Raw genomic sequence first — 25,095 nt, 5'->3', positions numbered from 1 at the left:
CTGCAATTTGCCTGAGACTGCTGAAGGTGGGCAAAATTTTTTTTTACTTTTTTCAATTTAATATAATATTCTTGTATAAGCATTAAATTAAGTTTCTTGTCTTTTAAGCTACAAGCTCCACTTCTTCCAGAACAGTATGACAACAAACTCTTCTAAATGCCTAACCTGCACCAGATATTGGTTTTTAAATGTGAAACAATTAGTTAACAAGTTAATTTGAACTGTTTTAGGAAGACTTCAAGCAGCTCTAAAATCACCAAAGCCTCTGGAACACAGAGTAAGATCATTTTCAAACTGGCTCTGCTATTATAGCACTTCTGAATGTTGTTGTTTTTTTTTTTTTTTATTTTTTTATTTTTTTCAGTTTTCTGCACACTCGAGAGTGTGATAAAATACAACTATAAATATCAGTTTCTTCTTGGGAACTAGCTGCGTCACAATGATTTGGGAATGCACCCTGCGTGACCAATGTCTAAATCTGCTGTAGCATCTTTCCAATGGTTTGGGCAACGTTATGGGCCAGAGACCAGGAAGTTTAAAGGAAGCACTGTGCGTTCCCATGCCCATGGTACATCATTGCTTTGCGTGGCTTGCCGAACTCCACTCACGGAAATCCCTCTTTGAGAAAGGGGATTTCAAAGGAGAATCCCACGGTTTGGGTCCCGCTGCTGCCAAAGTAGAGTACAGTTTACAATTGTGGGGCTCGCAATGCGAACTAGAGGAGCAGAATCAATGCTTACTCTTTCTTCCTCTCATGAGGTTGATGTAGAGGGTGCTGATGATTTTCTGCCCCAATCACAATACTATAATACAATAAGGAGCTCTTGGAGGTCGTTACTTACACAGCGGCCAAGCTTAACATCGACTGGCCGGCCAAGAAACAAGCCGAGCTACGCAAAAGCTAACAGGATGAACATTTCTTATGTGGTCGTCCACCACCTCTATAGAAGCCTGCCATTTTTCCCAGATCTGCACACCGAGATCCCATCTCAGTGCTAGGGGGCAAGGGGTACTTGGCAGTGTGCCATGCTGGTGCTTGCTTGCATACCATGGTGGTATTACAAGCATACTAGGCTAACCTGCTGAAATAGCTAGATGAGTCTGAACGCATGACATCTCTAAGCTCAGGAGGTCCACTGATCTGTCTCTCCACACCATAAAGAAGACCGCCCCGTGCTGTTGGGCACTCCATGGCCTTGTCACTGTGTAACGCTAGCAACAAATGCATCTCTCACCGGTTGGGGTGCAGTCGTGAGTGGCCACTCAGCCTGTGTTCTGTGTAGTAGTTGCCATCTGGTGTGGCACATCAACTGCCTGGAGATGCTGGCTGTGTTTCTAGTATTGAAATATTTTCTCCCAGAGCTGAGAGATCACCATGTGTTTGGTGCACACCGATAACACAGTGGTGGTCTTGTGCATCAACCACCACGCAGTGTCTGTGCTTGAACCTATTGTACAGACTGGCACACCAAATCCTCCTGTGGTTCCAGGAGAAGTTCCTCTCACTGAGGAGCACTTTTCTTTTCTGGGAGTCTCAATGTGAAGCAGACACGCTGCTGAAAGACCTAGATGAGTTTGAACGTGAGTTGGTGAAGGACATATGGAACCTTCTGGTTTTCATTAGATCCTAGAGCTCCCCTGAAACTGGCCAACGCTTTGGCTGTATACATTTCCCTGACAACTCTGCTTCTGGGAGTTCTGGTGAGAATGTGTAGGGACAGTGTTCGCCCACTGTTAGTAGCCCCATTCTGGCCGGGCCAAGTATTGTCCTTGGACCTGATTTCTTTCCTAGATGGCTCTCTGGAAGATTCTCTCCAGGTGTCCCAGTTCCAGACATCTGTCCAGACATTGATAATACCCCAGGTTCTTTAGTCCTCTCATTCTGATCTTTTATAGCTAAAGAAAGACAGAGACAAAGGTCAGGGACTTCTGGTGGTGTGGGCATCTCATTCCCAAAGTGTCATTATGCAGATCAAGTTCCCAAGAATGAACATCCATAAGGAATGAGTTGCATACTTCTGGCATCCCTCCCAGTGCAGTTCCTCATGGCAGAGGCTGACACAGGCTTTGCCTCATGTGCTTTTAAGCTTCCTGGTCTCTGACGTCACCCACTTATGACGTTGTTTCCATCCATTGGACAAATGCAACAGCGGATTCAGAGTGTGGTCATGCAGGAGTCGTTCCCAAAGTGTCACGATGCAGTGTTTTGTTCCCATTAGGATCCATGGTTACATACGTGAACTGGAGATGTTTTCTGTGTTATTGGGATGCTCTTTGTTACTTCATCTGAAAAATCTCCTAAACTAAAAATAATACTCAAGAATAGTTAATTACCCTAAAATGTTTATCAGTCCTTAATACTCCTTTTGTTTAAAGAGTAATAAACTATGTGCTCTCTCTCTCTATAAGATTCTTATAAAAACAAGGAAGCAAACATTTTTTTCCCCACTAGGCACAATGCTTACCTGGGACGAGTGTGAACTCCTGATGTCAGAAACCAGCAAGGAGTTTGAAACCGTGATGGAAGGCAAGGGTGACATTTCTGACAGTGAACTACCAAACCTAAGAGAAGGTGATCTCATTTTGAGAAACATGATTGATGAATCCAGCCCACTTTATCATGCTGGGGTGTACTGTGGAAACGAAGAAGTCATTGAGTTAACAGGCAAGAAATACATTTGCACGTACTGAAAATGCTAGTGTAACTGAGCAAGCTTAATGAAAAATAGAGTATGGTGTATGGTAATGGTGTTTCTTGCAGCCCCTTTAGGTACAAATTGGTATGAAAAAATCTCAACGCTGTTTTCATCACAGCAAAGTGTCGCTGTGATTAAAGAAAATGTGAGTCATTTTCTGAATGGAAAGTTGTATAAAGTTTTCCGTTTGAAGCATGGCATACCTGAAGAATTCGCTAATTCAGTGAAGTCCGCAATGAAGTGCAATGAGCAGTATGATCTCTATAGAAATAACTCTCTGCATTTTGCACTGAGGCTGCTGAAGGTGGGCAAATTTTGTAACTTTTTTTTCAATTTAATATTCATGTACAAGCATTAAATGAAGTTTCTTGTCTTTAAGCTACAAGCTAAACCTCTTCCAGAAAGGTATGTTGTAACCTTTACTCTTTTAAATGCCTAACCTGTCACAAAAGAATTAGTTTACAGTAATTTTTTTAACTGCGTTTTAGAATACTTCAAGTGGCTCTAAAGTCACCAAAGCTCTGGATTATAAATGCAAAGTAAGGTTATTTTTAAACTGCCTTTTCTTTTATACTAGTTTTTGAATGTTTCTTTACACTGGAGACTGATACAATTATAAATATCAGTTTGTGTTATTGGGATGTTCTTTGTTACTTCATCTAATAAATCTCTTAATTCTCATTTTTCTGTAGACGATGTTGAAATGGCATGAATGGATGATGAAGAGGGGCAATCTTTGTTAAAGAAATCTTGACGTCATTTGAAAATGTTAAACATTTAAATGCAGTTATAATTGGTTATCTAGAACTTATAATTACTCCTCTTTTCACTGGCCAGTGTGTGGTATGTTGTATAAAAACACAAATTCTGCAATTAACTAATTTTGTAGAGCATGCAGTATAAAATGTGCCATGTACTATCTACTTAATTAACAATATTAAAGGTAATACTTGTCAGTACTTTCTATGTCATGTACATTTAATTTTTATACACGCTTAGAAAAAATTACTGGGATGCATCTTAAAACAACATAAATGCACTGATATATTTTATTATCAGTCAGTACAAGTTTATTTCAGTTACAAAAAGCTGACTTTCTAGTTTAGGATATAAAGAATTTGAAAGTGAACTTAAAGGATAAGTTCACTTTCAAATGAAAATTTCTGATAATTTACTCAACCCCATGTAGTTTATGCATTTCTTTCAAAATTAAGGTTTTTGATAAACATTCCAGGATTTAGTGGACTTTAAACGAACTTCAAACGTTTGAAAAAGCACAGTCATATGGTTGTTTTGGTGGTTTAGTAGCCTCCTGCTCACTGAAAAGCCGCCACCAGAACTTGGTATTCGGCCGGTATCACAGGAGAATCTGATGGTTGGGGAGATACGATGGAGCTGCCACCGCCACCCCAGAATCACATGGAAGCAGAGGGAGATCATGGGTTTTAGCAAAGGTTAGATCCACAAAATTCCCAGCAGCATCATTAAGGTATCAGCTTGTACACATCATTTAAACTTTAAAAGAATTGGTAGTCTAAGGGATTCTGAGGAATGGGAGACACTCATCACAGCCTTTCAGGAAAGTGAGGACTTTCCATAGTTGAGGCAGAGCTGATTTCTCAATCTATTCTCCCGTTCCTCGGACCTCAGATGAGCGTAGCCGAGTTGCATGGGTTCTTGTTCAGGCGTTGCGACAGGGAGTTTAATTTGGCTGTGAAGTTGAGACACCTTAATGAGACCTCATGAAATTGTTGTATGCCTTGGTCATTGAGGAGTATCCAGATGCAGTCTAAGCTAAATTTCTTGATGTTTTCAAGCTTTTGGACTTGCGCTCGTGAGCTTCTTGGTTTGAAGAGCGATGAATTCCAAAGATAATGATTTAGAGTTTCTTCCCGGGTAGAGGGTGAAAAGACTTTAGAGGAAGATCGGCTGAGATCCAAGAATCTTTGGTTGAATGGGAAGTCAAGGCCAAAAGGCCTTGCACAAAAACTTAAGGGTTGCAAAGGAGTTTACCTCCACATCTTCTCCGTGTTTCAAAGAACCACAGACTAATTGTGAGGTCTATCATAAGACTGTATAAAATGGCATATAAAAAAGAGAATATACAAAATGACCTGGGGTATATAATAGGAAAGTCCTCAAAGAAGCCATTTCTATAGCAGTGTGTCTCTAGAGTGAATTAAGGATCTGGCTGAGATGTACTGGTTACCATGGTAACCAGGGCTCTAGAGGTTGTTTACAGAGATATAGGCCCCAAGTCTGGTGTTGTGTGAGGGCTCTGTGCTAATCGTTTAATCTAATAATAAATAATTTTTAAAACTAATGAACGTTTTGTCTGACTGGTTCAAACACTACAAAGTTAATTAATGTTTTGATTACGCATTGGAAGTCAAATAAAGATTACACCAGATTTTACATTTACAGATTTAGTAATAATATTTTGGTTAAGAAATTATTGACTGACTAATTGTGTGAGGGGTATGCAAGATCAGTGTTGGTGCTTATAAAATATATTTTCAAAAAAAGTATACACGCATAAAATAAATGTACAAAAAATACAAATGGATTTTAAGACGTGTTGGTTTGTGCTCTGCTCTCCCTAGATGTTTGTGTATGTGCAGCAAGATGTTATCTGTCCCTAAAAGAAACCACCCAAAATTTATTTTACAGCAGCTCATTTCTCACAATCTTTATTTAGCCAGGAAATCCTGTTGAGTCTTCAGTCTCCTCTACCAGGAGACCTGGTCAGTGCAGTTGGTATGTGATGTAAAAAAAAAAAAAAAAAAACCATTAAATATCCATTCATGTCAGGAAAGCAGTAATAGCGCTCATCTGCCCAAATATAATCTTACATTTAGTCATTTTGCAGACGCTTTTATCCAAAGCGACTTACAATTGAGAGTATATCAAGCGATTCATTTTTTGAGACAAACAGACAGAGTATGTGTCAGTTTTATATGCAGGTTAATGGTGCAACTGAGGAATTTTGCAGCAAAATAAGTATAAAGGCACTTTATATTCCCCAAAAAATGATTTAAAAAAATGCTGTTGGCTTTGTCTTTACCCCATCTGTTCTTTTTGTGGGTGGCAAGACAGATCCTGACCCTAACAGCATGTTACGTGGTGTTAAACGTATATAATAAACTTTATAATTATGCAAAATGCAAGATTTTGTGTTAAATATTTTTTATATGTATTCAGGGTCTGCTCACAGTTCCTGATACAAAGCATTTTGGAATAAACTGTAGGAATGCAAGAATACAGTTAGTCCACGGTTTAGTAAATAACAACCAGTAGAGGTCTGTGGTCCATATTGAGTATCTGGAAAACCTTTTCATAGTGTAGTCTCTGAGTCCTGTTTCCTCAAGTCAGACCTTCTGCCACCTTAAGAGGGTTCAATCACCTCCAATTGTTCATATGCACTGAAATATTGTCCATACAAGTTTATGTTCTGAGACCTCCTATGAGAAAGCTGGGACTTTTGTACGTCTCTGTTCAGTAGAACATGGATTTTCCCTGTTGTCTAGTCTTACTGAGTGGATAGTGCTTAGTAACAGTAGCTGACTTCTCGTGGTTGAGCCCCTGGCCTACATCAAACTGAAGAGGCTGAAGAGCCAGTGGTTTGACTTGTGGTTTAGCGAACTGAAACACTGGAGCACAGCATTGCATTCCCAGTATTTTACTCTCTAACATCTGCCCGCTTGCAAAGAAACGGGTCAACTGACTCTTGCTAAGCAACGGGAAGACATGGACAATTGTTCCATGTTATGCTTCTCCAAGATCTGGCTGAATAAGTGTGTCCTGGACTCTGCATTACATTGGCTGGGATTCGACCTATTCTGAGCAAATCATACTGCAACTGTATTGAAGAGTAAAGAACGAGCCCTGTGTTTCTATGTAAATCAGTAGAAACACAGTGCACAGGTACAAAGTAATTTCAACGGTGTGTTCTACCAAGCTGGAACTATTACCCATCAAGTGTAGACCTTTTCACCTACCTAGAGACTTTACTTCTGCTAATTTGATTGCTGTGTACATTTCCACCTCAAGCAGCAGCAAACGGGCAGCTCAACAGTTGGATGCCCATATAATACATTTGGAAATCTCATATACAGATTTAACAGTATTGTTTCTTAGGGACTTCAATCATGTTGACATGAAGACAGGCACACCCAGATTCAAACAGCAGATTAAAAGTAATGACGAGGTTGGATAAGACCTTGGACCAGTGTATTTCCGATTGCTTTTCACTCAGACTGTAATTACAATGTTTATATTCCTGTTTATCAAAGTTAATCTAAACATATTAAGCAAGTGGTCAAGAATAGTCTGTGGAGGAAATAAACATGCTAGTGGAGAGAGGAGACTGATTGTTCTGCTTTAGATGAGTACACTGAAGTGTTACCTCCTGTTTTTGAGGGATTAGTGTGTACCTTCTTTAAATTTTAATTAATTTTAATGAATACATTTTAAATTTGCAATTTTGGCAATTAAAAAAGGTAAATTTTTTTATTTAATTGTACAATAGAAGGAATGGATTTTTTTTTTTATGCTGCTTGAGGTGGAATGTACACAGCAATCAAATTAGCAGAAGTAAAGTCTCTAGGTAGGTGAAAAGGTCTACACTTGATGGGTAATAGTTCCAGCTTGGTAGAACACACCGTTGAAATTACTTTGTACCTGTGCACTGTGTTTCTACTGATTTACATAGAAACACAGGGCTCGTCCTTTACTCTTCAATACAGTTGCAGTATGATTTGCTCAGAATAGGTCGAGTCCCAGCTAATGTAATGCAGAGTGTAGAGGATCCGCAACTGTCAGTACAAGCAGCTTCCTAAACCAGTACCTTCCTGAACTGAATCCCCTGTGCCAAGTACTTCCATGACATGGGATGCTTCATGTTGCATGTGGTCAGTATAGAAATGCATTTCTAAAAATAATAATTAATAGTGGTAAAGAACCCAGTAAAAGGTTGGAGGGCCAAAAATCGAAACTATTGAATAGTGGTAGACATTTTGACCTTGCCTGATTGAGAAAATTCTGCCATCATGTTCTCACCTTCATGTTGTCCAAACCCTATAAAACAACAAAGAAAGTTTTATTGCACTACTTTATCATACTTTATTAAATGTTTGAATGCTTTGTTATTGAAACAACACACCTGAAATATTATTTGTAAATCATCAATCTAAAATTCTAAATTAATCTGATTAAAGCAACAAGAACATCGTAAAGAGTGAAACATCTTAGGTATTGAATTTAATGATCATTTTAATCAAGTCAGAACTTGGAAAGTCCATGGCTATGATCCCAAAACAAGGCTTGGGATTAGTTTTAGAAAGATTTTCAAGATGATTATATAACCAAGGATTGATTTCCCCTGCCAATGAATTTGGCAATAAACAAAAACCCTTATATGTACCTAAACTTGTTCCACTTTAGTAGACCAGACTGAGAGCGTTAGATTTACAGTTATTATTAGCTTCATCCAGATGCTTTCTAATCAGTCCCTGCTTGTCTGTAAGCTTAGTTACTTTATAGTCTCCTTTCCTGTCTGTTTCAGACAAAACGATACCCAACCTAAATGTACTTTTCTGGACTAAAACAATCTTTCCTCTTACTTCACCAATCGTTGGAATTTCAGGGCTCTTATAGACACTGTTATCGTTTTCAATCAAGTCTTCAACTAAATTCTGAACCCTTCCCTTGAAAAGAAGAACTGGCTTGATTCTGACAAGCACAAACTCGTTTTTATGGTTTCTAAAAACTTCTTGATTGTGTCGAGAACTTCTTTCAGTGATGTATGTTGATAAATAACTCCGTGCCAAACTGTGAATTTGATGCTAGACACTCTGAGGTCCAAGTAGCGTATCCCAGACTTGAGCTGGTTCTCCAGTGACCATCTCTGGCATTTTGCCATTGGTCCTCCGTAAAGGGCCATGGCATCATGGGTACCAGGGATAGTAAGGTCAGAAATCAACTTATTATTGTCCAGTTTTTCCATCCAGTTATCATAGTCAGGCAGCTTGGTTTCCATATTTTCGTTTTCTATGTTTTCGACGTCTGGTGCGTTATTATCATCATCATCATCATCATCTTGTCCTGTTTGCTCACTACTCTTGAGCAGTCTGTAGAACAAAACATGATATCAGGTCAAGCATAAAAAGACCAATAGAGTTACTGCATTTACGTTTCTTAATAGTTTTTAGGCACAAAGTAAATTAAAAATGTTGTGTCCGAAAAATATATATGATTGTAATTGTAAGCAGTAGGAACCCAGCTTCAGGGGAGTACATGCAAAGACGGCCACGTCTGCTATTAAAAAGGCATTTACATGTTACAAGATAGATATGACACATGCTCAGAACACATTTAACAGTTTTCTTTTATCAGTGTTTGGTTAAGATTACATGGAGAGGAGAGCCAGTGGTCAATTAATTTTTATTATTGAAATGATGATATGTGAAGAAAACGTTCTTCTTTTTAACATGAGATTTTAATTGTCAGCACCCATCGGTCGTATTAAAAGACACAGATAGACAGCATCAAATATTATAAACACACTACAACAGACATACAGAGCGACATCTGGAGACAGATGACATGAAGTAAAGAATCTGGCTCATATTAGGAGAGAGGATACAGGATAGCTGATAATGGTCGCCTTATTTCTTTTTGCTGTGGTTTAAATTATTTTCTATAATTATTATTATTATTTATCAAATTATTATTATTATTATTTTATACGTTTTTAAAACCTCAAATTTTCAAAGTTATATAAATATATATATATGACTTATTTTTCAATTTTTTCATACTCACAGCAGCACCAGGATAAAAACAGTTTTTCCAGTAATCATCTTCTTTAGTATCTGTGATCAGCAGAGAATAAGAAACATACATGTATATATACATATTGAATATTAAGGTACAATATTTAAAAAGGTAACATAGTTACTAGCAATGTGTTAAGTAAAATATAGTAGAACAAAGCAGAGAAAACTCACAGTCCCAGGCGATAACCAGACAACCACTTTGAACTCGTCCTGTTGAGCACAGCACCTGATACTGATACAGCTCCGTGAAGAACTTACAGAACCTGTTCATTTTATCATTACATTGGGACATGCCATTGGTTGTCCTCCTGGTGTATATCTGCATATATTTGCATTGCTGGTCGGTCCTACATGAGTACTCATGGTCGCCTAATATTGAGAATGATCTGAAATCAACTTATCTGTACTGATTTGCTTATTCAGGGTGAAGGTCACTGCAGCAGGAAAAAGCATAGTGTCAGTGAGAGTCAGGATGACTGCTCTATCTCTCAATCGTTCCAGGGTTAGAAGGTCACAGCCTGGAGAAATCTTTCACCTCAAACCAAGAACTGTTTTAGTGCTTGTGTTTCATTGTAAAGATGACACCAATACTGTGAGGAAAATCATACATTGTACACGTGTTTAGCTTTTTATGAAAGTAGTACCTTCACCGTGAGATGCAGGACTCAAGCATGTCGAGCAAAGGAGCACGAAAAATCAACATTCACAGAGTTTGTGCAGAAGCATATTGTTTAATAGCATCAAAAGCTGATAAAGCTAGTTTTCCAGAGATGGCAGGTGTTGGGCGTGTTGTTGATGTAGTCAAGAGGACTACAGAGGACTACATCCTGGGAATTATTTAGAGTTGGTCATTTTACTTGGGAATTATGACGTGTACATGAAGGAACGTCTCACAGAGAGCATAGAGAAAGGTAAGAAGATTTCATCATGTCATGTCATCATTGTCTCACCCTCGAGTAGTTCCAAATCTGTATGAAATCCTTTGTTCTGCTGAACACTGCCGTCCGTAAGAGGGGAAAAAATACTGTGCTAGTTAAATGATGACAGGATTTTCATTTTTTGGGTGAGTTATGCCTTTAATGTCAAGTCTGTCAAGATAGCTGCAGGTAATTCTATTAAGTGGAAAAAAGGAAGTTGAAGCTGAGAAAAAAAACACTTTTAGAGAAACAGGAAAGAAAAAGATGAGTCCTAGAGAAATGGCAGGTGACTAGAGCTTAGTTGCAAACAGTGCGTATGAAGCCCAGAAATAAAGAAAAATAGAGAGCAAGAAGCTATGCCAAGAGTATGCCAAGTATTGAACCTTTGTAGTTTTCCGTTATGTTCACACATTTATTGTCGTTTAGGAGTAATACATCTATATACAGTTCATGGTTTTTATACTATTTGAAATGCACAACTATTTCACCTTAATTCCTCACCTTATTTAAACTAAAGATTTATATAGCTTCAGTTCTAATACAAAACAAAACCACCTATAACACCCCAGATAATGTGCTGCATATGTTAGTTTATTTTGTGATAAAGGCCTGGAGGAGAGCAGCAGAGAGCAGAAGGATGTAGGAGAGAGAGGTGGGAGAGGATGACTCTGCCCCATTGTAGATAGTGTTAGTCAGGAAGGAGCTGAACGGGGAGGTCTTGATGAAGACTGTACTGTTGGAGTCTGTCGTGCTTTCATTTCAAGGGGGAAGGGACAAAAAACCAGTCTGAAGCCACACGTCACCGATTCTACACAGCAGAGGACTACCAACCTGAGATTGAGCCAGAAACACCGTCACAAACTTAATTCAGCTTTGTACAGAATTCAAACACTCAGTGTTATCCCAGGTTAAAAATACACTTCGATAATGTACTTAAAGAGTTCTATTTTGATTTATTTTGTAATTTTGTAATCAATATACTAAGAATGATTCTTTAGTAATTCCTATGATAAACATAAAGGGATAATTCACCCAAAAATGAAAATTCTGTCATTAATTACATAACCTTGTGTTGTTCCAAACCTGTATTAATTTCTTTGTTCTGCCGTACACAAAGGAAGATTAATATTAAATACATATAACACATGTACACACACACACACATACAATACTATACACACAAACCTCCAACACTAAATTGGCCAGTGTTATATATATATATATATTAGTATAATATACTGTGAAAATATAGCACATTAGTGAAGTGCACTTTTTAACTTGGGATATTTCCAGAAAAGATTACAACTGGGCGCAGTACAGGTGTATCTCAATAAATTAGAGTGTCGTGGAAAAGTTCATTTATTTCAGTAATTCCATTCAAATTGTAAAACTTGGAAAGCCCTGTGGAAAGTATGTTGATTTACTGTACATGTACTCAATGCTTAGTAGGGGCTTAGTTTGCTTTAATTACTGCTTCAATTCATCGTGGCATGGAGGTGATCAGTTTGTGGCCCTGCTGAGGTGATATGGAAGCCCAGGTTTCTTTGACAGTGGCTTTCAGCTCATCTGCATCATTTTTGGTCTTTTTTTACTCAAATTTTCTCTTGACAATATCCTATTGATTCTATATGAGGTCTGGTGAGTTTGCTGGCCAGGTAACAACACCAACATCATGGTCATTTAACTAATTTTTGGTACTTTTAGCAGTGTGGGCAGATGCCAAAAAGCTGGTCAGCAGAAGGAAGCATGAAGTTCTCCGAAATATCTTGTTAATTGGACAAATTGGACTATGAGTTTCTCAACCTTCCTCCAAACTCTAGGACCTTCATTTGAAATACAAAACTTGCTTTCATCTAAAAAGAGGACTTTTGGACCACTGGGCAACAGTCCAGTTCTTCTCCTTAGCCCAGGTAATACACCTCTGATGTTGTTTGTGGTTGAGTAGGGGCATATATAGAAGAATATGACAACTGTATTCAAATTCTTTGTCATGTCTCTGTGTGGTGGATCTTGATTCCTTGACCTCAGTCTCACTCCATTCTCTATGAAGTTCACTTAAACTCTCCTGAATCAATTTTGCTTGCTTTATTCTCTCGGTTTGGTTGTGCATTTTTTCTTTCTTCCACTCAACTTTCTGTTAACATGCTTGGATACATTATTCTGTGAACAGCCAGCTTCTTTAGTAATGACTGTTTGTAGCTTACCCTCCTTGTGAAGGGTGTCAATGATTGTCTTCTTGACAACTGTCAGATCAGCAGTCTTCCCCATGATTGTGTAGCCTAGTGAACCAAACTGAGACTAGGCTCAGGAAACCTTTGCAGTTGCACATTGAAATTGTTTAATACACTACTAAATTACTGAAATAAACAAGCTTTTCCACGACATTCTAATTTGTTGAGATGAACCTGTATGTAGTAACTTAAACCTGTTTCAGACTAAAAATTTAAAAATGATACCGCTGAACATTCAAAGGTTCTGTGCAGATGTTGATCTGTGTGTTGTAAGGGGATTGCAGTTTACAATGGTGGTGTGGAATTGCTGAAAAGACGGATCAGCTGATGAGAAAAGATATGAGAGATAAACAAAAGGATCATTCTTGAGATGCTATAGAATATCCTGATATTTAAAAAGTCTAAATAAGTGATTATATAAACTCACATGTAAAATTTATTGAATTCCAACCAATTACAGAACATGGAGTACCAGGACCAAAGCCTGGATTACACATGTCAAGCTGTAGATTGGCAGTATGAAAAACGGATAAGATAGTTTCACAAGTGCTAGACCTTTGCCAAAAGCCACATCAAAAGTGACATTCACCACATCAACTTCCCACTGGCGTGCTGGAGCAGCCCCATAGTGTAACTGACCATCTATTCATTTCCATTGATCTGAAAATGTATATGTTGGATCTGAAGGCACAAGTCATAATAACAGATTTAACATAAAATTAAGTTTTCTTAAAATGATTACCTGTCAAAGCAGGTAGCAGAGGTCATCACAAATAGGTCAGAGACCAAAGTTCCTACACACACTGGATCACTGTTGTAAGACAGACTAGCCATCCATGGCCATAAAGCTGCAGAACGCTCACACGATCGTGCTGAGAAGGAAATTGAGAGAGATAAATGTAAATAACAGCTAATGGGCAAGTGTAAGCAAAATGTAAGAAAATTGTAATGACTGATCATTTTATTCTGATTTGTCACCATGATATTAAGAAATTAGTGTCTATTTACATTACGTGCAAATAACCGCCTTGTTAGCAGAGATTATTTACACTAACCCCACCCCACCGACATGTGATTGGACTAGACATTTTAAATCATCAGCTCTAGTGGTGCAGATGATAAAGTGTTTATTATACTTATTTTGACACGATCAACCCAGGTTAAAATTGTATTCTCTCCTTTTAAATGTGAAAGAAAAGCATTTATTTTAAAAATTAAATAAAGGAAATAATCATAAATTTAAAAATAAACTATTAGGTTGGAATAGGGTTGGTGTAAGGAGGGCTCTTTAATGATCTGAATAAAAATTTTAAATTACACTCAATACGTTATTATTGCATACTATTTTATAATGTACTACAATACTGCCATGCAAAGGCAAAAGACTGTAGCTTCGATTTTGCTCGAAAAATAACTGATCTCTGGCCATGTCTTGGACACTCAGGTGAAGAGCTGGCTGAGCTGTCAACCGATCACCACCTAGTGGTGAGTTGGATCCGTTGGCAGGGGAGGAGGCCGGACAGACTTGTCAGGCCCAAACGTACTGTGAGGGTCTGTTGGGAAAGTTTGGCAAGACCTCTGTTAGGGAGATCTTCAACTCCCACCTCCAGCAGAACTTTGACCGGATCCTGAGGGAGACTGGAGACATTGAGTCCGAGTGGACTATGTTCTCTAACTCTTTGGTCGACGCGGCCGTCCGGAGCTGTGGCCGTAAAGTCTCTGCTGCATGTCGTGGCGGCAACCCCTGAACCTGGTGGTGGGCACCGGAAGTAATGGATGCCGTTAAGCTGAAGAAGGAGTCCTATCGGGCCTGGTTGGCTGGTTGGCGGACCACTTCGCCGGTGGTTGTGCAGGCAAAAACTCGGGTTTGGGAGGAGTTCTGGGAGGCCATGGAAAAGGACTAGCGGACAGCCTCAAAGAGGTTCTGGCAAACCGTCCGACGCCTCAGAAAAGGGAAGCGGTGCCCTGCCAACACCGTATACAGTGCTGGTGGGAACCTGCTAACCTCGACAGGGGATATTGTTGGGTGGTGAAAGGAATACTTTGGAGATCTCCTCAATCCCGCCAACGCGTCTCCCTTGAGGGAGCAGAGGCCGAGGACCCGGGGGACCATCACCCTGGCTGAGGTCACTGAGGTTGTTGAGAAGCTCTCAGTGGCAAGGCACCGGGTGGACGAGATCCACCGGGAGTACCTCAGGTCTCTGGATGTTGTGGGGCTGTCCTGCCTCAGGTGGAGGAGTTTAAGTGTCTTGGGGTCTTGTTCACGAGTGAGGAGCATGGAACGAGAGATCGACAGACGGATCGGTGCAGCTTCTGCAGTAATGCGGTCGCTGTACTGGTCTGTCATGGTGAAGAAGGAGCTGAGCCGCAAGGCGAAGTTCTCGATTTACCGGTCAATCTTCGTTCCTACTCTCACCTATGGTCATGAGCTTTGGGTCATGACCGAAAGGATGAGATCCCAGATGCAAGCGGCCGAAATTAGTTTCCTCTCTAGGGTGGCTGAGCACTCCCTTAGAGATAGGGTAAGGAGTTCAGTCACTCAGGAGGAGCTGGGAGTAGACCCGCTGCTCCTCCACATCGATAGAGGCCAGCTGAGGTGGCTCGGGCATCTGTTCCAGATGCCTCCCAATGGAGGTTTTCCGGGCATGTCCCACCGGGGGGAGGCCCCGGGGAAGACCTATCTCTCGGCTGGCCTGGGAGAACCTCAGTGTTCCCCCGGAAGAGCTGGAGGAAGTGTCTGGGGAGAGGGAAGTCTGGGCGTCCCTGCTTAGACTGTTGCCCCCGTGGCCTGGCCTCGGATAAGCGGAGAAGAAAGAAACATTCACTGAGTGAGTGAGTCTGATTCAGTCACAAGTTTTTCAGTCACGATTCAGTCACGCTAAAAAGAAACTGTTTATCAGCATTAATCATTGCGCTTTAGAAACACTATGGCGGGCTTTAACTTTTGCCAATGTTGAGCAGATTTTAATTACTTTTTTCTTGGTTGTATTTTGTCTGCAGCACTGCGCCTGCCAATGGCACTTCTTTTGCACATTGACTGGAAATGACACTAGGAATGTTCTTTACCTGTGATATGTCTTTAGTTGTGAAAGCACCATTTACCTTTGAAATCAAGTATAGATTTAAGTACAAAAAAAACATTTGTGTGACATGCACAGGCTCACCATTACAGGTAAATGCCAGGTCACTGTCGGCACCATTGGAGATGAAAGTAACAAAGCCTGGCTGGTTGGTGGTGATCTTCTCATTGATCCAGCTCTGGTACTTAGACACTCGAGCATACACACCAGGATGGTTACATAAAGCACATTGTTTGCCAAAGCTCACAATTCCAGACTGGACCCAGAAAGAGAACTGTTTGCTGACCAAAGGACCACCAGAATCAAACTGTACAATGAAGAACAGGTTAGTGACATGCTATGTTACCTATTCCATATATCTCTTCCAGATGAACATCAAATGTGTAATAATATGAAGGAATTATTGGAAAATTACGTGTAATTGTTCGCATGAGGTTTTTATGCGGGTGTAATAACAAAATTGTGCCTTGTGGGTCAATTTGACCCATCACAGAAATTAATTAAATGTACAAGGGAAAAGAAAATCTGACACAATCCTGAAAAATATGCATACCAAAATGAGGGATAAGACTGCAGAATGTCCAGAGTGACATGTTCATACCCCATATTATATTTAAAATAAATATTTTTATACTGTAATATTTTGCTAACAACCAAAATCACTTGTTTGTCATGTATTTGTAATTTACTATAATATGGGGTTTGAGTTTTGTTTCATGTTTGTTTCATATTTTATTAAAATATATAGTTCATAATCAGTCATAATCAAAATCAACATCTATTGTTCAATCTTCTTTGTTTTACAGATACAGCAAGCTGTTTTAAATTTTATTTCTTCTCAAGATATGACTTAATATCAAATTAAAATTTTCACTATTTGAAATGATAATTCTTGATATCAGCAATTTAATTCCTGATATTAACAATTAAATTTTTCATATGTATTATATTAAAAATAAAAAAGTTTTTTTTTATTTCAACAATTGATTTTGGCCACCTATTCAACATTTAACTAGTAAAATACAATTATAGATATCAACAATTACCAAGAATCGAATTGCTGATATAAACAATTAGCATTTGTTAAAATCCAAAATGTACATTTTAACTAGCGAAAATTGAAATGTTGATATTATTGGGTTAAATGCTAAGGACTTGCCATATTCAGTATATTTTGCACTAATATAGATAATACAATACACTAAATCACTGAATACTGGCACGATTTCAAATATTATAAATATTTGCATTGAACTGTTTTGAAAGTGACTCACTAGTTGTTCACTAGAATTCAAAGTTTAAGCCTTACATTGCAGTATTTAGAGACTTTATTCTTTACTATTGCTATTTTCATACTGAAGGATTATTTGCAACCCATTTAAACTACAAAATAACCGAAACGAATGCATAGTAAAAATTGCTACCAGACAGGAGTCTTTCCTCTCCTTCTAACAGTCCAGCACAAATCATGTTGTCTGTGATCGATTCGTCTTTATTAAGACACGTACACTGCCTGTTTCCAACAACAGGCACTTCCACTTCCTGTAGAGTTTGCGGTGAAGGCAGAGAAACTGTGAAAGACATTAAATGATCAAATGTGCATTAGTTCTGCCATAATACAGTTGTGTACAATGTTGTGCATGATCAAGGTTAATGAAATAAAATAAAAAACTGACCGTCTGTATCAATATTACCCCATCCGGTGACCCAGCTCTTAGTGTTGCTGAAGAAGGTACTGCTTGATGAAGCCAGACAGACTGGTCTGATGTAGTCATTAAATGTCACCGTGTAATCAGACGCAGAAGAAGCGATATCATTGTCACGAATGTTGTGATGATAGCCTGGATGTTTTATGATTTCCGAGACATTTCAAACACTTCGTATGGATTTAGTGTTCCCTGTGTCCTTCGCCCAGGTACACGGTTAGGCCAGTGACTGCAGTGCTTCTAAAATATGGTGAGAGAACAAGTGGTAAACGTTTCCATTGAAAGTCAAGTATTTCTTGTTTACGATTGCAAGAGCTCTATGATAGTTACTCAAAGCAATGAGCTGCAGTCAGGACCCATTCGTTGTTGATGAGCGATCCACCACAAAAATGGCCATTCTGGTTGTGTAGACTTGCCTGCCACGGCCAAGCACCAGCCACCGCATCCTGTCCTCCAACTATCCTTGTGTTGAGAGGTGCTCTGCCACACTCTGACAATATATACAGTGTGTGTGTGTGTGTGTGTGTGTGTGTATACTCAATGGGGTATCAGTAGGCTTAGGTTGAGGTTAGATAGCTAGTATGTTGATGTACTTGCAAAGAACTGCTGCTGCTACTACTACTACTACTACTTATAAGTGGTCTTTGCATTAAGAACTTGGCTAGATATGAGACTAAATATAATCCATTGTAGTTTAAGTAGATGCAATGTGTTTATGGTGTTATAAATGGTCATACTCTTAAAAGGTATAACCACAAATAAGTAAATGTTATAAATATATACGCTTCATAAAAGGCTCATTAAAAATATGTGGTGAAAAATAGTTACCATTCTGTTGTGCGTCACACTCTAGAAAAAACAAGAAACAAGTTTAGCTGCCTATAACGTTTGGGGGAATAGTAAGTCAAATAAAATTGAAATATAAATTAAATAAAATACTTATTGATTAAATGTTTGTAACAGTTTTTTTAAGTTTTTGAAAAGAGAAGCAGAGCTGCATTTATTAGACCAAAAAGATAAAACTGCAATATTGTGAAATATTATTACAATTTTAAATAACGTTTCTATAATAGTCAACATTCGACGTGGTTTAAAAAAGTTCAAATTAAAGTTGTCTGAGACAAAAACTCAAAACTTGATTTTAGGATTTAAGACAACTTTGTCTTGCTCTCGAAAAAAATTAAATTCAACAAACATGTTTCAAACCGATACCCAAAATATCCAAACTGATCTCTTGGCTGCAACAGCAGCTGTGTATTGGGTAGAAGAGAGAGAGAAAAAAAGACATGAACCGTGTCCAAAATCACATACGTCCCTACTATATAGTATTTAAGGTGAGTAATATTAAAGTTAGTTAATAAGTAACGTGAGTAATTACTTCTGAGAAAAAGGAAGCAATGGGCTTGAGTGGAGAATAGGCCCTTTTCACAGGACGTCACACAACTTCTGTTCTGACTAGAGGGCTGGTGTTCCTACTTCATCAGTATAATAAAACACTACCAGCAAGGAGATCACTCAGACGTTTGTAAACTTCAATGCAGTTAGATGAAGTTAAATATGAGGTTAAATATATTTCTCAAATAAACATTTTAGACATTTACATGTGGTAATGGAAGACTTTTATGTCCTGCTTTATTCAGCACCTGTATGTACAGGAATAGTTCAACATAAGCTTGTACTGTCAAAATATCAGTAAAAAGTTTAATTTTCCATTTCATTTTATATTAATGAAATTCAGACTTTGTGTGTTTTGGTTTTGTTCTGTTCCTCGTTCTGTCCCTGTGTTTCCCTTTATTTGGTCCTTCCTGTTACCGTTAATTATTAGTTAATTCGTTCTGACGTGTGTATGTTCATCTGTTTCGGTCTTCGTTCTTTCTCCACGACAGCACGACATACTGTATATTTGAATGCTAATGTTTCCACAAAAATAGCATCATCAATCATTATGAACAAGAGAAGCAGCTGCAGAATTGTTGTTAATTGTGCAGTAAAGCAGCATATAAGAATGATTTTTGAACATTATTTTTTTTATTGAAGATGGGAGTAATGTTGCTGAACATTCAGCTCAACATGAATGAGTTACCTTCTAAGTCATAATAAAGTACACTAGTCAACATTTGAAGTAGATCAAAACCTTTTATCAAGTCTTCAGTGAAAAATAAGTAGTGGAGCTCTTTGATTGTATTAAATCAGAACCTCCCCTGTTTTTCAATGGAAATTTGAAGAAGAGCAAAGTGAAAGTAAAGTGTGTCATGCGTGCATGAAAACAAACACAAAATAGCACATTTGCATGAAAAGGGAACTCTGAAAAAGCACAGAGCACCACTCCACAGAGTACTTTAACAGAGGTACACATTTACAAGGTCATTTGTGATGCGAGGCAACATCTACTGTATGTTGTTGGTAAACTAAATAGATTTGTTTTCTCTGAAAAGTGCTTATAATAATAATAAAACTTGCTTGGGGAATGTTATACGTAAAGAAATAAAAAAAATTTTGGAAATGTAAAACACCCAGATACAACTTTCTAAAAAAAAATCCAAACTTCAATTTTTCCAAATGTTGCTTATTTTTTTCTTAAAATTCTAGAAATTAATTTATTTTTAGAAAAAAAACAAGGAAAACTGAGAATTGAAATTAGATAGACTTTTCATAGGGATATATGGCACTTGATACTGACTGTTACAATAATAAAAATATAAATAAGAAAAGTGTAGCTGTGTCAGAGGCCCCAAAAATGTTCTACAATGTTAAAACAAAAGAGCTTACCTCTTAGTAGAAGAGCAACAGAGAATGCTACACTGAACATCTGAATCATCTTCATCATGTTCATCGCTGACGGAACAGCTCAGATACCTGCAGCTGCTCTTAAATATCCTAAGATTTCCTGCACGGCCGATCGCTCCTCTCCTGTCACGTGAACAAGGCACACCTCCATCTCTCTCAGTCTGTGTACTCTTTCAGTTTTCTTTTACTTTTATATTTTAAAGTGATCTAATAACGTTCATGCTGGTGAGTAAAAGTCATGCTAAATTTTTACCAGTACAAACTTTCGATTTTAAGATTTGTTAAATTATTAATAATAATAATATTAATACTATGTTTTATTGTAATAGCACCTTTAAAGAACCCATGGTCACTTTACAAAAAAAAACTGGTGTTTGTTAACAGTTTTTCAATCCTGAGGATGCTTAAGATGATTTTAGTGATTGTGAACCACAAAAGATTAGCAGCTCTAATCATGGGCAAAACTGAGCGTGTTTATAAGCACATTCGTAAGCCCATTATGCCTAATAAGCCGAAAACACACAGCTCAAGTCTGTGCTCGAGGAACAATCAGTGTCACCTGGGTAACTCAGGAGGAGCACCTGGCGCACCCATCACCAGCTGCATCGTTAATCTTTTGAAAATATTACACGAAAGAGGAAACCAGGTCACTGAACTTCTCACAAAATGCCAGCATTACAGCAAAAATGTTTTCCTATTTAGCTAAACTTAAATTAAATTTGGATTAGTACCATGTAATATCAAATGTGATATTTTTTATGCTGGGGTCCTGTTCCTGGAGCTCTTCAGGAGCAGCTGAATTACATACTGGTGTGTTGGATCAGGGTTAGATCTGAATTCTGTAGGTAGGCGAAATCTTTCTGGTAGTTTTCTAGGATCCCTGTTGAAGATGTCAGCACATCAGATGTTGGCCTGGACAACTACAGTACACCACACTGACCTCTCTGATTTGGTATGGATGACTGACTACCACCATGTTCTGTGAAGGTAGTATCATAGCAAAACCGAGCACCAGTGACAGGTCACATATGCATATCAGTAAATTTGTCACAGAGAAAAGTTTTTGTAGGAGTTGCAAAATGTTTGAGACCGGACTGCCGCTTGACATCTCATACAGAGAAGACAAATGCGGCACAGAGAAAGGCTGTGGAGGCTCGAAAAGGAAAATCTTCAACGACTTGGCCTGAGCTCACAACCAGCGGTGCCCATGGTCTCCTCCCCTGACCTAAATGAGGCCATTGAGGTTTTGGACGTCTCGGTCCCTCAGGGGGAGGAAGCGGAAGAGACCTGCAGTAACCTGCATCGTCAGGAGTCCCACAAAGCAATCTCCAATCAAGTGGCGGACTTCAAGCAGATAGATACCCTCAGCATTGCCTATGCAATGTGACCGGCTGCTACCGTCTGCTGCGGAGGCCGTCTTGGGCCGCACCTCCCTCCAACATGGCCTGTGTCACAGCACACAGCTCTCAGCACCGGACTCTTCTGAGGAGCATGTGTTGACTGCTGAGCCTTCGATGACTGAGGAGTCGGAGAACCAGGAGCCCTCGGCCTGCCCTTCTTTCCCGGGACACCCTTACCTGGAAGACACGAGGGGAGCTCGGTAAGTATGGCACACCTTTGGTTCCTAACCCAGTTCCGTGCCATCCCCCTAAGTCACCCAACTATCCCGTTTGTGATATCTCAGAAGGATTTAAGACATCTGAATATCCCAGACACATGCTAGCGGATTAAAAGTACCTGAATTATCAGAAGAAACAAAAGCACATGCAGGCGTAGCTTGGTAGAATCTGTTTATTAACATTTCTGAATCAAAGTAACAGCATAATACTGAAATATTTTTCCAATTTTTTCACAGTCATAGTTGTAATCACAAATCACGTTTCATAATAAAAAACTTCACAGTTTTATACCATTTTGTATTCGTTAACAGCAATAAAACACTGGTTTTATAAAACACATTTCATCATATCTCCTTTAATAAGCATCAGCATGCTGCAAAATACATATTAATATCCCTTATGTCTTGTGTGGAAGCAGTTTTTAACCATATGAAACGATACTCTGTACCTCCTTTAAATTATTAGTCAAATTGCATGATGATTACACAAACTATCAGTCGCTCTGATAAACTATACATATTACTTTAAACAAATATACATTTACATTTTCTGAGTCGTTCAGTATTCACATACTGAAATAAATGTATTATTATTCACAGGAGAATTAACTGTAACACCACAACACAGACATTGAATATTCTCTCTCAAACACAAAGGAGTGTGCGCCACATGTTTTTACAATAAAAAAACAAAAGCATATGCATCTGAGGTAAACATAAAGTGCATCACCATGGTAACCCGTCTGCCGGCTGGAACTGTATTGACTCAAATTAGTTTTTTAGTGGTAATAATTAATAGATGACTGTGTGGATAATAAACTCTTTATCACATAAATAAATATTAAACAAAACATTTGTGAATACTCAAAGTGTAGTGTTTGGAACATCTGAAGATGATATGCACAAAACTAGTCTGATCCTCACAAATTTCTCCAAAACAAATTTCTACTAGAAATATATTTCAGTATAAACTGCTTAATCTTCAGTAACATTTAACATGTCACGGTTGCGCTTTCGCAGGACTGAGGACACGAGGCTAGAAATGAACTCAAATGGGTTTAATCTCAAAATGGTAAAATAAAGATACAAAAAGGCAGGCAGGTAGAACAGGCAGGCAGGATAAACACAGGTGTAGACATCGGGTATAGACCTTGACGCTCGGACCAACAGAACTCAAAACACAGCACTTAAATACACGGGGTAATTGACAACACTGACGAAACACGGCTGCAGACAATCATACAATTAACATGGAGGAAAGGCAGGGCACAGGGAACACATGGCACGAGACGAAAACAATAACAAAGTCCGGGGAACGTGACATTACCCCCCCCTCCCGGAAGGTGCGTCCTCGCACCTAAAGGGTAACATCAAAACAAACAAAACTAGGAAGTTGGGATACCGGATCTTGGGAGGAGGTTCTGGTGGAGGACGGCCCCCAGGAGGGAGTAAACAGACAGTCCAGGGAGGAACAGATGGAGGGAGGAGCCAGGGAGAAGACAGGAGGAGTCCGGGCAGGAGGATCCAGAGCCCAGCTATGGTGGTCCAAGGTGGAGTCGACGGAGGAAGGAGCCAGGAAGGAGACAGGAGGAGTCCGGAGCAGGAGGAGATCCAGAGCCCAGCTATGGTGGTCCAAGGTGGAGTAGACGGAGGGAGGAGCCATGGAGGAGGAGCAGCCATCGACTCCATGGGGCCGACCGACTGCAGCGGAGCAGGTGGTGGAGGAGACTGAAGTGGAGACGGAGAGCCGAAGAGCCAGGGTGACGTCGAGGCGCTGGAGGTCCAAGGCGACGCCGCAGGCTTCGGCGACTGACACGGAGACGGGGGACGGGAAGGACGCGGCAGAGCCAGAGCGACTGAGGTGAAGCTGGAGGGAAGGAGGAGCCTGACAGAGCCGGTGGGATGGAGTGACGAGGCGGCCGGAGGAGAGGAATCCCGAGGCGACGGATGGTCGACGACAGACCAAGGCGAGCCGGAGGGACGATGGAGCCTGGTGGAGCTGGTGGACTGACGGACCACGGTGTAGAGGAGGGAGCTAGGAGCCCAGGGGGAGCCGACGGGTCTACGAGCCGAGGAGGAGTCTGGGTCTCGGAGGCAGGACGGCGAGGCGAGGATCCTTCACCTCGACGGCGGCGATGGAGACCGGCAGACCCGTGGCGAGCTCCTGATGGAGATGAGCGCAGAGGCTGCTGGGATCCATCGCGCCAGGGGGTGCTGGGATCGCATCAACGGGCACTGGAGGGAGACCAGGGCGGGCACTGGGAGCGTGGGAACTGAAACTGGGAGGCGCACGTGGAAGCGGACGGCGGGCGCGGGCACTGGAGGGGAGCGCACGTGGCGCGGGCACTGGAGGGACGGAGCGCGTGGCGCGGGGCACTGGGAGGGGACGGCTGGGCGGAACCAGCGCGGCTAACGGGACGGCTGGCGCCAGCGGGCTACTGGAACTGGGCGAACCAGCGGCTGAACGGAACGGGAACAGGAACTCAGGATACAGGGGAGGTGCCCAGTCTATGTCCAAGTCCATATCGTCCAGCTCCCTTTGCAGATCCAGCAGCCCCAGGTGGATGATCAGCTCATCCTCAGCCGATGTGCAGTAGGCGGAGCTCCACTCCGCGCTCTCATCGCAGTCGGCTGTCTCCACCGCGGGGAGCTCCGTTGCTGGCTCGCGCACCTGGTCTGATGTATACGGCTCGGGTCCTGTTACGCTCCACGCCTCTGTTGCTCTCTGTGACGATGGGTCCGTGGTCACGCTCGACTCCGCCCCCGTGTCAGCGGTGGGCTCAGGCTGGGGCTCGACCATGCGGTGAAGGGCTGAGCTAGGCTCTGGATCTGGAGTGGGGCTGGTGTCGTTGTCCTCAAGCGCAACAGTCATTGACGATTTGCAGGACACCAGCACCCACTCGATGTATGCGGCGATGCTCTCTCGAGGACCGCTCCCGGACAGCTGCGCTTGGCTGGAGGTGTTAAGTCCGCGGAAATAGATTCCGCACAGAAAGCTGTCCGGGTAGCGGGAGTCGTTGGCCAGTTGGAGGAATAGCTCGGTATATTCCTCGAGAGAGCAATCCCCCTGCTCCAGCAGGCGGATGAGGAAGTTTGGGTCTTTATACTGGGAGAACATGGCAAACAAAAAAAAAAGGGGGAAAATACGCCGCTATTTACTTTTTTAGGTTCCGAGCGTTCTGTCACGGTTGCGCTTTCGCAGGACTGAGGACACAAGGCTAGAA

General features: G+C 40.5%; 1 long non-coding RNA gene and 2 pseudogenes across 1 annotated transcript; 1 reads left to right on the top strand and 2 right to left on the bottom strand.

Moving 5' to 3' along the window:
* The first annotated feature begins 3,199 nt into the window (after nt 1-3,199).
* LOC122331614 lies at nt 3,200-3,655 on the top strand. Its single transcript, XR_006248240.1, has 2 exons — nt 3,200-3,235; nt 3,389-3,655. It is a non-coding gene; the product is annotated as an uncharacterized LOC122331614 (long non-coding RNA).
* Nucleotides 3,656-7,932: 4,277 nt separating this feature from the next.
* Nucleotides 7,933-9,759, bottom strand: LOC122331575 (annotated as a pseudogene).
* A 1,449-nt stretch (nt 9,760-11,208) lies between these two features.
* Nucleotides 11,209-24,395, bottom strand: LOC122331643 (annotated as a pseudogene).
* Nucleotides 24,396-25,095: the final 700 nt, after the last annotated feature.

This window comes from Puntigrus tetrazona, unplaced genomic scaffold, assembly GCF_018831695.1.
Source record: "Puntigrus tetrazona isolate hp1 unplaced genomic scaffold, ASM1883169v1 S000000001, whole genome shotgun sequence".
Taxonomy (NCBI): Eukaryota; Metazoa; Chordata; class Actinopteri; order Cypriniformes; family Cyprinidae; genus Puntigrus; species Puntigrus tetrazona.
The sequence above is the reverse complement of the archived record's forward strand: the minus strand, read 5'-3'. Positions and strand labels throughout refer to the sequence as shown.